Genomic DNA, 14383 nt, shown 5'->3' with positions numbered 1-14383 from the left:
CCAGCTAGTTTAAGAAACTATCTAAAGTAATTAAAATGGTTGTAGTCAAGTGTTATACATTTATTATGTGTTCAAGTGGGTGAAAAATGAAAATATACAGTTATAAACATCCTACTGCAATATGTAGTGCAGTGTCCCTTGGGTTTTTCCTACAATTACTTCATAATCTGTCTGTCTGTCTGTTTGACCTCTGATGTCCCTTAAGCCCCTAATAAGATTTAATAATAAATGTACAGAATATATATACAACATGAATACATTCGTTTGTTGCAGGTCTACATCTGTATCTATACCTTTCCATGCTGCCATTCCTTTTTCATAATGGTAGGATGTTTTGATCTGCTGGTTTAGGACAAAGAGTTTTAACTTTATTCTGTAAAAAGAAATATATTTTATATTTCAGCTAATTAAAAAGAAAAATCTACTTAAAAATAAATTTGTAGTCTGGGACAGTTCCCAAACATGCTAGCAAGCCATTATTCCTGTTCATTTCCTTAATCAGTTTCAAATAAAATCATATATTTTTTAAAGATATATTAAAAAATATAAGTCAGCTTTCTACCAATGATATGATCTGCAGATATCTGGGTCATGGGTGCATCAGAGGAATGCAGCTGTGTTAATCCACATCACCCATCCATATTCCTTTGACTTACAGTACAACAGTCATGACTACAACAGAAGCTGTCCCAGGCAGCACAGCACTGAAGGCTGTGCTCCACCCTGGACTGGATGCCAGTGCGTCGCAGGGCACATACACAAACACACCAATTAGCTGATCTGCCTGTGCGCTACGGGAGGAAGCCAGAGTACACAGAGACCTGAGCTACAACCTGAGAACATACAGGCACAACCCTGGAGGTGTGAGCAATCGTGCTGCCCAACAGTCACCATTAAATGATGAATAAATTTATAATAAATATAAATACATTTATAATCTGGCAAGAAAAAAAAATAGAATTACTGAATATTAATTGTTTTGCTCCCAAGCTATCATGCATATGTGAATTATTAAAATTCCACTAGAACAAAATAACATATGCTAAATAACAAAGGTCTTTGTACATCAACAACAGCCAATCTGTCTTATAATAAAATATCTCAGGGTAAATCATTCTACTTCTTTGACTTAATGTTATTGTAATAAGAACGATCTGGAATTTTTTATAGGGAGAAATGTTATTATGACCTTCATAGTACTTCAATAGTTCTGGAATCTGTTTCTAGGCGTTATTTGTAAAGTTAAATTGGTACATCTGCATAATAATTGCAAGTTATATTAAAAGTGAGTTGGTTTGTGTTCAAATAAGTGTCTGGACATATTAGCATAAGAAAAGATAACTGGATATTCATAACCAGCGTTGCAAGACCATCCTCTTAAATGTTTTTAGGATGTAAAACATGCTTTTGCAAATCAGTCAAAATCAGCTAAAAGAATGATAGTGTGTGTAAAATTACATGGCATATTATAAGAGAATATATATTTTATACCTGAACAAAGTCAAATTTGACAACATTTCAAACCATGAGTTTTTTTTCTTTCATTTTGTTCTACAGTATGATTTGTTTTTTCACCAATAAAAAAAATCCAAAAACAAATCTGAAAATGTAAAAATCAATATACTCTAATCATAATTGTTTTGCCTCAGTTGTATTGCTGATATATTTCCCTTAGCCGATATTCTTTCACAGATTTACCATGAGATCAACGCCTTTCACAGCACAGCTCCTGTGCTGCTTAAGCTTGTACCTGGGCGTTCCCTGAAAGCTCAGGGTAGCTGCATTTATGCTTAGTTGACTCCTTGAGCGCACATATGTTTCTAATGTGCTGTTTGTGTCTCACTGGAACATCACTTTGGAAAAAGTATCAGCTAAATGTTTAAATGAATAAAATATAACTGTATTCATATTCAGGGGTGTACCTAGAAATCTGACAAAATTTCCCCATGCCCCCACCTCCCACCTACCTAATTTTACATATAATTTAATGTATTCAAGAGCTTCCTATAGTGCTGGGCCCCCTGAATCTACCAGGGTGTCCATGCCCCTCTGTTGCCCCAACCAACCAAAGTAATGACACCCCCTGCTTAAATAAAAAGGGGTGTTACTTAATTAAAATATGCAAATATTTGTTTTGTAGAGAATATATTGGGACATTCAAATGGGAAATCTACAGCCCAAACTTGTAGAAGTATTGCTTCACGGGGGGGGTGGGGGGGGGCATAAATAAAGTGAGCTTTGTAACACATATTAGTCAGAAAGCCTTCATATTCAAACAGTGCCATTCAACCCGTTAAGCGACATAGGCGGCTGCCTAGGGCACCGTCTTCTCAGGGGCACCAATTTAGCAAATGTCCATGGACAAGCGTCACCATGCCACCGCTGAAGCTTGCCTAGGGTGCCAAATGGGCTTTTACAGTCTGGCACTGTAATCCCCAGGGAGAAAGACAAGTCAGCTTGCTACACAATGAAAAGATGAGAGGAAATATGTCATCATAAACACCAAAACAAGGACTGGAATGGCTTATTAGGGATTAGAGGCTGACACGGGAGTGAATTTTCAAACCTCTCCCGTCCCACTCCCACAAAAAAAATCCCATCCCATCCCAATCCCATAAAAAAACTGGGGGAAAATCCCATCCCTTCCCAATCCCAGAAGAATGACTCCCATTCCCTCCCACTCCCATGTTGTTTTCTTTTTGGCTGGAATCTGTCAGTTACAGTAAAAAAATAGAGTACAGATCACAGCATGCCCAGCTTAGTTGAATAAAAATCCAAAATGTAATTTGTTATTTTATTGAACTGAAAGTCCATCTTAACAATGCACAGTGTGTTTCATGTTGAATTTTATGCAAATCATCCATCCATAAACACACACACACATTATATAAACACATATTATAATTTTCACTGAATTTCTATTACGATGGAGTCCCACTATCTCCCTTGTAGCCAGGACCCGGTTCACCAATTTCCATTCAAGAATATAATGAACTGTAACCGTTAGTGTTTGTTCTTTCTTCTGCCCATAGGTCAGTTGTAACAGCGCAGTCTGGGTACTAAAGGAATAGAATATCATGTAAATGTTATTTCAGGCTTTGAAGGATCTTACATTAACAGATACATCTTTCTCAACGCGTAATTTTTTTTCAGTTATTTCAGACCGCCCAGAAATATCCGTGAGCACAACTGATGTATTATTTTCAGACAGTAGTTGTTGCAGCGTAGCTTTCACGTCTGCCTCCATTTTGGTTATGATTTTCGCGGCTAAAAAGTGCGTGAAGAAGCCTACTTCCTCTCTTACATTATTGGTGGTTGGGACTATCGCCACCAACTGCTACGGGTGTGTGGAGCACGCCATTCACTTAACCGGCTACACCAAAGCAAACAGGAGGAGAGCATAAACAGACAGGACAATTAGTATTGAGTTCAAAATTAGTTTATTTATTTAAAAGGCATATTTCTGTATAAAGTTATCATAGTGTTATTACGATTCCCGGTTCCGCCCACTCCTGCTTACATTTTTTCCAGTCCTGTCCCAATCACGTTATCAATAGTGATTTTGTTTCCCATCCCGTGGGATTCCCGAAAAAATGTCAGCCTCTATTAGGGATACCGCTTACTTCTGGAAACACACTTCTTACCAGAGGTGGAAAGTTCAGGTCCAGAAAGTACAAATTCAGACCATGGATTTATCTCAAACTAGCAGTTGAGTACTCTGTGACTGTGAATCTTTATACTCAACTGGTTGGCTGAAACAAAACCTTGGTCTGGATTTTTACTTTTTGGACCTGAACTTTCCACCTCTGCTTCTTACTTCTCTGTGGTTAGCTATTGGAGAGAATTACAGTATTGTTCTAGCAAGAATCTTTGCACCTGCCAGTTAAGGAACAATTTAGCAAAGCATTTGTACAGGTTTTTTATTGATCTGGACGCCGATTCAAACTTTAATGAATTGCAGTTTAACCAATCAAACTTGAATCATAGACAAGAACCGAAACAATGTCTGTTCACACTAAACAACAGGATGTGGTTGTCTTAAAATACGTTGTTGTCCAGAAACACAGAGACATTACCACAGGAAGATGAGAATCAAGTAATCAATTACTCATACATTACTCCATCAATTGCTCCTTTATTAGCTTTTAAAGTTTTTCTCGATGGCTTTGGAGCATTTCTCAAATGACAATTAACATTTGCAAAACAACAAGTGCAATCCCAACACCAGAATGTTACTTCTGTACTGTTAAGCCATGGATTTTTTAAAGGGTCTACCATATACTACTGCTTAATACCATCCATTTAACAATCAACAGGTTACCTGCATAACATGAAAGAAGACGGAAGAAGCTGATCAAACTTCCTAACCATCTCCTCGTTTTAGGGTGTGCCCAATATGTTACCTTCATGATGACTCGCTCCCCTTTTTTTAACAATAGTGCTGGTATCTACAACAATGGTCTAATTCACTAAAAACCTAGGGAACCCCCATAGTGTGCATGTTGCTCTCTGCATCATGTTTTGAATTAACCTATTAACGTGTTTCTCCAGTCTGCCTGTGTGTGTTCTCATCTGGGCCTCTATTTTGCTTGCAGGTGGGGTGACTTTGTCCAGGGACACTGGATGTTCTTGATTTTCTTGACATGAGTCTAGGATCTCCACTCTCCAAAGAAAGATCGTCCAAGTAGGGCTTGGTTCATTTTCTGTACACTGACTGGACTGAGAATGGTCAGCGTCAGACCTGAAGTCCTTACTATCCAGCAGCTGCCCAAAGTCTGCCTCAATGGAATGTGGGCTTTCAGAAGATCTATTGGGACTGAACACCTCAGCTACCCAGCTTGCAGTTTCTTGGATTTTGACTGCATTCTCGCAGCTGAATTCTGTGTCATTTGAAAATGATTCACCATTGTCTTCCATCTCAAAACATAAGAAATCAGCCAACAGGATATTTAAGATTTTTAAGAGGTTGTATTTTAGAATCTAAGATTTTGACTGTGCAATGCATGGATGTACTAAAAAGGCTGATTCGTTTAGATTTGACCAATTCCGTGAAAATAATCAGAATGATTCTTAGTGCAAGTAGTGTTTCTTGATAAGACCGTATCATAGTGTAGTTCTTTTCTCTCTGACTGAAAATCATGCAAGTACAAATGCGATTCTGCCTTGTATTGGACTCAGGTCCTAATGGTATCAGTTCCATTAGAACAGATTTGCGTTGTCTCTGTTGCTCCTTGGTATACCTTAGTTGGTCTGTACAGCAGCAGATGATTCACATATGCTGGGCAATATATATACATATATACACTCACCTAAAGGATTATTAGGAACACCATACTAATACAGTGTTTGACCCCCTTTCGCCTTCAGAACTGCCTTAATTCTACGTGCCATTGATTCAACAAGGTGCTGAAAGCATTCTTTAGAAATGTTGGCCCATATTGATAGGATAGCATCTTGCAGTTGATGGAGATTTGTGGGATGCACATCCAGGGCACGAAGCTCCCGTTCCACCACATCCCAAAGATGCTCTATTGGGTTGAGATCTGGTGACTGTGGGGGCAATTTTAGTACAGTGAACTCATTGTCATGTTCAAGAAACCAATTTGAAATGATTCGAGCTTTGTGACATGGTGCATTATCCTGCTGGAAGAAGCCATCAGAGGATGGGTACATGGTGGTCATAAAGGGATGGACATGGTCAGAAACAATGCTCAGGTAGGCCGTGGCATTTAAACGATGCCCAATTGGCACTAAGGGGCCTAAAGTGTGCCAAGAAAACATCCCCCACACCATTACACCACCACCACCAGCCTGCACAGTGGTAACAAGGCATGATGGATCCATGTTCTCATTCTGTTTACGCCAAATTCTGACTCTACCATTTGAATGTCTCAACAGAAATCGAGACTCCTCAGACCAGGCAACATTTTTCCAGTCTTCAACTGTCCAATTTTGGTGAGCTTGTGCAAATTGTAGCCTCTTTTTCCTATTTGTAGTGGAGATGAGTGGTACCCGGTGGGGTCTTCTGCTGTTGTAGCCCATCCGCCTCAAGGTTGTGCGTGTTGTGGCTTCACAAATGCTTTGCTGCATACCTCGGTTGTAACAAGTGGTTATTTCAGTCAAAGTTGCTCTTCTATCAGCTTGAATCAGTCGGCCCATTCTTCTCTGACCTCTAGCATCAACAAGGCATTTTCGCCCACAGGACTGCCGCATACTGGATGTTTTTCCCTTTGCACACCATTCTTTGTAAACCCTAGAAATGGTTGTGCGTGAAAATCCCAGTAACTGAGCAGATTGTGAAATACTCAGACCGGCCCATCTGGCACCAACAACCATGCCACGCTCAAAATTGCTTAAATCACCTTTCTTTCCCATTCTGACATTCAGTTTGGAGTTCAGGAGATTGTCTTGACCAGGACCACACCCCTAAATGCATTGAAGCAACTGCCATGTGATTGGTTGATTAGATAATTGCATTAATGAGAAATTGAACAGGTGTTCCTAATAATCCTTTAGATGAGTGTATATATATATTGTGGTATACTCATTTTGGCAGTAAAACATCGTACCACAAGAAAAGAGACCTCTCTGTGGTGGAAAGTCTTGCCAGATCTATAATCACTTGAAAGTCAGAATGATTTTTCAGAATGGTTTTTACATTACAAAAATATACATAATTGAATATATCCAGACATGGTTTTGTGCTGGCTCGTTTTGATTTGTTTTGGGCTATATCATACCATAGTAATAATACTGTGTTTTTACTCAGTTGTGAGGAGGAATTCCCCATAAAACTAGGCATTGTCAGCTGTATTCCTTAAAAGATAGGTGTAAATAACAGTGAGCAAACAAAATGAACACTGTACTATTACTGTTTGTAATTTAAAGGTAGTTTTAGTGTGAGAAATGCTTTTTGATTTATTATGAACAGAGTGGTGCCAATGGCAACAAGAGTATGCTGAATAACTTTACTTGTTATGATAGACAGACTTGTGTTGTCCACTAAAGGAAATTCCAGAGAAAAAAACGTCTGAAAAACAGGCCTTCCGCCTGTCATTTTAAGATAAAAAGTGCCCAGAGGAACTGTCAGTGTTTTTCTCGTGTATATTTACTCATGTGTGTCAATGGACTTCATCCAGACGAAAGCAACCATGTCAATGATTTCTGGAGATTCGTTTGCTTGGTTTAATCAAACTGACAACTATGCTGAGGAGTCAGAGTCAATCATGGAAGCAAAATATGCATGATAGAGAATTGGGACGAAGCCTTGTGTCTCATAACACATCATATGAGCATATACATAGCATCCTTGACAAGTGAGTGTAAATATTTCTCTCTATAAAGCTAAAGTATGCTTCTATAAAAATTGCACATGAGCAGAATTGAGTGTTAGGGTTCTGATCAGATTTTTCACATTTCAAGGACAATAATCAGTCTAAAATTTGCTCCTAATTGTATTCCACAGTTCTGTTACTGAATAAATAAATGCAGAAAATAATGTTAAAACATTTCATTATGTAACACAAAGTCCCAAATGCAACCTGATGGAACCTCTTTTGCAGACCTGACTAAAGCATGACTTTCCATAAAAATCAGTTTGTTTTTTTTAAATGTTACCACAATTTCCATTATTTGGGTTTCTTGTAAAAAAAAACAATGTACAGTATAGCTTAAATGTAGTACAACCACACCTTAATTATACACTACATACTAAAATCCTGAAAGATAAATGTTTCAGATTCTTTTGAATTTCATAATGAGGATTTAAATAATTCTATATTGTGTTAAAGCATGTCTGTCCTCATGCACTGCGGTGTGTTGGTGCCCCCCCCAGGGTTGGTTCCCGCCTGCGCCCGTTGTTCCCGGGATAGGCTCCGGGCCCCCCGCGACCCCAGTGGGGATTAAGCAGTTACGATAATGGATGGATGGATGTGCACATGCACACACACCCAATGCTGCTGTCACGAATCAGGGAGCTGTCTCTAAGGATGTCAAATGGGCCTAGTTCTTACACAAAAATATTAAAAAATTGGGGGCCACAGAAATCGCAGGATGTTTACGTGACAGAACTTCAGTGGTCTGTAAACTTTGCAGCAAAAATGTAAAAAAATGTAGCCGAACAGAAATATTCAAGAAAATTGAAGTAAGCTTAGTGTTAGAAATTAATTGACATTGTATTGTTTAACAGTATGCCATATTTTAGTTTTGTTTTTTTTAAATAATTGCATACAGCAATTTTGCTGTATACAGCAGCATTGCTGGAAGCCTTAGACTATTGGTGATGGTGTTGGTGTGAGATCATCCTTATTTCCAATGCCAAAGGCCATACCAAGAACAGTTCCTGGACTGTAAGGGTAAGTGTTTTATATTCATTCTCACATGTTCAGCACTCAGAATACCAAAAATGGGAAATCACAGTAACATAAACCAGATGATCAGCAGGATAGAATACAAAGAAAACCAATGCTTATAGAAATATTTCCAATAGAAATTTATTATGGAATTTATTTTGAAGATAATTGAGTGGGTGGATTTCAGCATTAAGACTGACATGAAGTTATGTCGAGATCATGTAAATGTTACTGTGAGTCTTCCTATCTGAAAAGGAAACAAGACCAGTAGCCTTACTGAATTGCAGACAGGGCTTAAATAATTCAAACCAGTTTGATGCATGCAGACTCTTCTGCCCAGAAGAGGTTTTTCTGTGTGTTCACACTGATGAGACATAAATAACTGTATTACAATAACAGTTACAACAGTGATGCTGCTTTTTCTACTGAAAATAAAGCACTGTAAACACTAAACTTGGAAGATTGATGAATTGAATGAATGGTCTATTAGAAAGAAAAACTCAATGGTTGGTTCAATGATAAGTCTCTGCACTCCTGATGCAGCAAAGAATCCCAAAACCATGATACTATCACCAACAAAATTGACCATTGCTATGAGCTTCTTAGTGTGGAATGCACTGTTTGGCAGACATACCAAAGCCTATGTCAAGTTCCACCTTCACTCATTTGTTCATTGTCCAACATTCTAATAAGCTTTGTGAATCACACAGGCATTTGTAGGAAATTTGAGACAAGAATTAATGTTCTTTTTAATGAATAGTTATTATTTGTAACTAAACAAAATACGAGACTTCTGGCATTTTTAGTTTTTTGATTGCAATCACAGATCTTGAAAAATGGTTCCCACAACGTCAAAATACCAGGTTTTTATTACATTGTAGGGAACATTTAGTCCCCAAAATGTAATATAAACCCAACACACAAACACAGACAAACACACACACACACACACACACACACACACACCCTTTAACCCTTTTCAGGATGGTTACATCAATAACATTTTATCTTCTGAGAAATTCATTTTTCTGGAATGGTGAACCTTAAGAATTTGTGAGATCGCTAAAGATATACTGTGTATTCTGACACATTACTGCCATTGCCAACATGAACTTTTTCAGCAATTTGTACTACAGTAGCCCTTCTAGGCTAGCGCTCACTCCCCATGCACATCAATGAGCTGGTGGCCCCGTTCTCGGTTGGCCTTCCTTGGACCACTTTGGTAGGTACTGACCACTGCATAACAAGAAGACCCCACAAGACCTGCTGTTTTGGAGATACTTTGACCCAGTCATGTAACCATCACAATTTGGCCCTTATCAGAGTCTCTCAGATACTTACGCTTTGCACATTTTTCCTGCTTCCAACGCAACAGCTTAAAGAACTGACTGAAGAGCAGGTGACATAGTCATAAGATAATCAATGTTATTCACTTCACCTGTCACCTGGTTTTAATGTTATGGCTCTCAGCTCACATATTAAATTCCCATTAAGTATAGTTTTATATTTAAAAATAATGCAATCTTTCTGCAGGAAACTAGAACTTATTTTGTTTTATTTGGCTAAGATGTCACTTAGATGACAGCTAGAATTAATCTACGAATTTAAAAACTTGGTTTCTTAGTACGAAACCAGTCATATTAATCAAATGTTATAACAAAATAGCTTGCTAAATATTTGCAGGTGTACAATAACAACGTGACTCATTTCTCCTGGAGATCACAATAAAATACAAGAGAATACAACAGAATACAAGCAACAAGCTTAGGAAATGCGCATTACATGATATCTAACGATGTTAGTGGTCTGAAGCAAAGCCTGGGACCGATTCTCTCTTCTAAACTGCGAGGTATCTGTGAATCATTGTTAATGTTTGTCTTTCCAAAACCCCGGTGTTATCGCCTCAGAATGCTCTCTCAACATATTTCAGATCTGCTTTCGTCACTGTTGCTGTTACAGCATCAAGGGTTGACGGTCATAAATCCCTCCAGCCACTACAGGCACTCCAGCTGATATAGAGTTGTACTGTTTGGCTTTTTACACATGTGGTCCAAGGCCTATGTGCTGTTCAGTATTTATGGAGCTCATTAATGTTGCCCATAGAGGACACTGAATACATGCAAGTCTGCTATAACTCCCGGAATTGAGGCAGGAGTTTTATTGGTTCCCCAAGGAGTGAAACTGCTAAGACAACTCGTCTGGCTTATCCTCTTACCTGGCAAATTGTGCTGTTTCATGACATGATGGCTAATTTACTCCCCTAATATGTTACCCCCCCCCCCCCCAAATCCTGTCATGCTGCTTACTCTTTTCCTTTCTTAACTGCAAAAATTGCAAAATAAGCTGACCGCTGGCCAAAGAACTGCAACATTACTTCACGTTTTTAACTTTAGAAAGAAATCTTCTGATATTCAAGTTGATTGTATGGTTGATCTGTATAGCAAACTCTTGAATAATTATTTTAGAGACATTTCATTGTGTTGTATCTTACGGTCATTGATTATGTGTTATTGTAGGTATAGCCATTGTGTAATCTTCAGATTATCTTCATAGTCGTAACTGAGTTCAGAGATAAAGGTTATTTATCAATAACTTAAATATTAAAATTCATCAATTATGATAAATGAGTAAATTTGTTATTCTGTATAGTGTCCCAATGAGACTGGAGCCAGTATTATGAAACGCAGGGCTGGAGGCATCTTGGATGGGATTCCAAGAGGAAAAAAAACCAAATCATACTCATACTGTACTACAAAAGGAAAGCTTTTAATCAACTTTGCAGTGCAACCTTAAACTTTGACGAATATGAGAGCTAATGTCTTAAACAGCATTGAAAATATCCTCAATATCAGTCCAAGATATCAAAGTGAGGGGACCAAATCCAGTAGGACCATACAGCCTATTCAGTCACGGAACCAAGAGTATGTTGGTTTAAATGCCACCTCTGAGTAAGATTAACGAAGTTCAAGAGAACAAAACACTTAATGCCATATGTACAATAAACGTATTGCATAGATTCTAAAATGGAGTCGCTGCTGCTGTGTATTCTATAATCATTAGCTTTTCTAATTGGGAATAATGTGCAGTCAACAGCATGAGCCTTTGCTTGAAACTCTTTAAACCCCTTGTTTTTTCATTTGGGAGTAACAGGAAGCCCAAAATACAAGTACAGTTACAGTATTAAATAGTATAAACTCCCCCAAAGACTTTATAGCAGGAGAAAAGTTTGCATCATTCAAGGAGCTCGTATCATTTCCCTTTGTGGGATTAATACAGTTCAGCTTATGAATGAAGAATCATAGCAAACACAACAAAATACCACCGGCTTGATACGTCCAGCACAGTTATTATGAAAAGTTTCAGTGAGTAGAGAGCATCCTCAGAAAACAAATGCTGTGCAGGATCTCCTGGCTTGTGTCCTCTGTATCTTGGAATAGGCCTGTCCTGGGCTTACTGGGGCTGTATACTGGATATGTCACAGAGGAAACATGCACATCAAGCACTATGGGGAATTTTATAGAACCAGTTAACCTACAGTAACTGCATGTGTTTGTACTGTGGGAGGAATGTGTCACCAGAAATTATTTGATTCATAGTAAATATACCTGAAAAGTATGGTCGATAGTCCCAGTGAGGATGTGACTTATCAACACTCCCTAAAGAGAAAAATAATTTAATATTATCTTTTAAATAAGGATAATTTATTCAATACATTTGCTTAAAAACAGAAAAATCCAGTGGAGCCTCTCGACCTCCATGCATAACACTGTTACTACTCAGAAACACATGAATATATTTAACACATCAAGAATTCGTCTATTCATCTCTGCTTATACAGGGAAGGGATCATGGTGAGGCCTGGAGTCTATGCCAGGCTGCAGAGGACATAAAGCAGGAGCAACATGGGAAGAACATCCAGACTCACACAAAGCAGGTACAGGATTCAACCCTGTGACAATGGAGGGGTGAAGCCATCCAGCCACTGCAAATTGATAATAAGATTAATTGTAATACTGCAACAAAAACATTACGCCCATCTGATTTTTTGTTGTTGTTTCTTGTTGTGGAACCCAAGTGAAAAAGATGCATTCTTCAGTATCATTAAAACTAAATATTCTGACTAGTATGCAGACAGAGTCAGTGTCTGAAGGGATTTTTGCATCACATCATTTTCTCCTGCAAATAAAACTTAGCCTACGCTGAAAATATTTGCTGTTCTGGTGGGATCTGACTACCCTTACTGAATACAAGGACTTGCTCTGCAAAGCACAAAAAGAACATTGTACGCATATCCAGCAAAGAGCAATTATACCAACCACTGGACTGTGGTATGAATTACATGGATAGGTAAGGAGAATTCAATCCTTTAAGCCAATAACAAATATCTCCCAGGAGATCAGACGGTGTTTTCGAAGGTTTTGCAGAAATGTTAATACAATTATGAATCTGTGGTTTGCTTACATCTTTGCATTTCAAAACTTCCTCTCTGACCTTCTATCAGTATATAGCAGTATAATGTACTGTAATTACAATTCATCATTCAACACATTCAATCAGATTTTCAAACTGTTAACTATAGCAAAATATATATTTTTCCCACTGCTTACCAAACTGTTATATTTATGTATGTAATAGTACTGTATTTATGTGAATAATAGCTTACATGCAAGTCATAATATGCAGTTTATGTTTTTCAGTAAGATTACAAAGATGTTTGGGAAAAATATCAGCAAGTAGCTTTATATTACTGTAGAATTTCAAATTTGACTAAATGGTACCTGTTATTTTAAAGTAAAACCAGACAAAATGTACAAATGCAAAACATCACTTTTGCCTCTGAGAAAGAAATAATAAGGTATAAAATTGATAAAGCTATATCTATAGTCATGTGATCTATCTTGCACTGCCCTTTTGAGACAACCAGACTTACTTATAGTGTCTTAATAAACTCTTGGTATTAATAGATGGAGTGTAATAAATTTGTACAATTTATTGCACACAATTTTTGACTGGCTTATTCGATAGATCTGGTTAGTGTAAAAGGTGGATTTTTTTATCATTTGGTTTTCAGATAAAAGTACTAAAGGTCTGAGATATATGGTTCCTGAAAAACATTAGATGCCACTATTCTTTTGCATTATCATGTTTTTTCAACACAGCAGGACTTCGTATTACAACATAATACAATCATGTAGCAAACATTACCTGATTGGGGGGGGGTGGAGTCAGGTCAATGAACTTCAGCAAACTTTCCAGTCTCTGTCCATCTGTTTTCTTTTTCTCAAAATAGTGATTTTCTCTTCTTGCTTAGGTTTTTGCATTTAGATTCTTGGGTTGGCGTGCATTTCCCATGTTCTTGCATGATGTGCGATGTAATTAGTGTTCCCTAAATTGCCAGTGATGGGTGTGTGTATTTGCCCCGTGATGGAGTGTCCTGAGCCATGGGTGTAAATTATGGGGGGATGGGGGGTTGTAGCCCCCCCAATAAATCAAAACCAGCTAATACAACCCCCCAATAATCATGTTTCACCCGTAATGGGTAGAAACCTCAACTCTCCCAATGTTCCAGCCAAAGTTACGCCCTTGTCCTGAGCCTATCCCTAAAACCACGGCCCAAGGCAGGGAATAACCCAGGCTGGGATGCCAACCCATTATAGGGCACACACACCATTCACATTTATGGACAATTTGACAACTCCAATTCACCTCAGCATGCTTTCGGGCCATGTGCGGAAATGGGAGCACCCTCAGGAACACGGGGAGAACATGCAAACCCTGACCCCAGAGGTATGAGGCAACAGCACAAGCCAATGTGCTATCATACCACCCTCAGTTCTGTCACAATTGGATCTAGATTCTACAGGAAAGGACAGAACGCGGACCACTGAATAAAGCAAATTTTCTCTCCGTAGCCTTGTGTCGCGTGACTTTGTTTACCATTCTGCGACTGTTTCATTCTGTTAAACCTGGTTGGAAAACATTATTGTTTTAAAGTATAATTTTAGGTATAGTACATTTACTTGTTAACCTGA

Source organism: Paramormyrops kingsleyae, chromosome 2, assembly GCF_048594095.1.
Source record: "Paramormyrops kingsleyae isolate MSU_618 chromosome 2, PKINGS_0.4, whole genome shotgun sequence".
NCBI lineage: Eukaryota > Metazoa > Chordata > Actinopteri > Osteoglossiformes > Mormyridae > Paramormyrops > Paramormyrops kingsleyae.
This window is presented reverse-complemented; position numbering follows the sequence as displayed.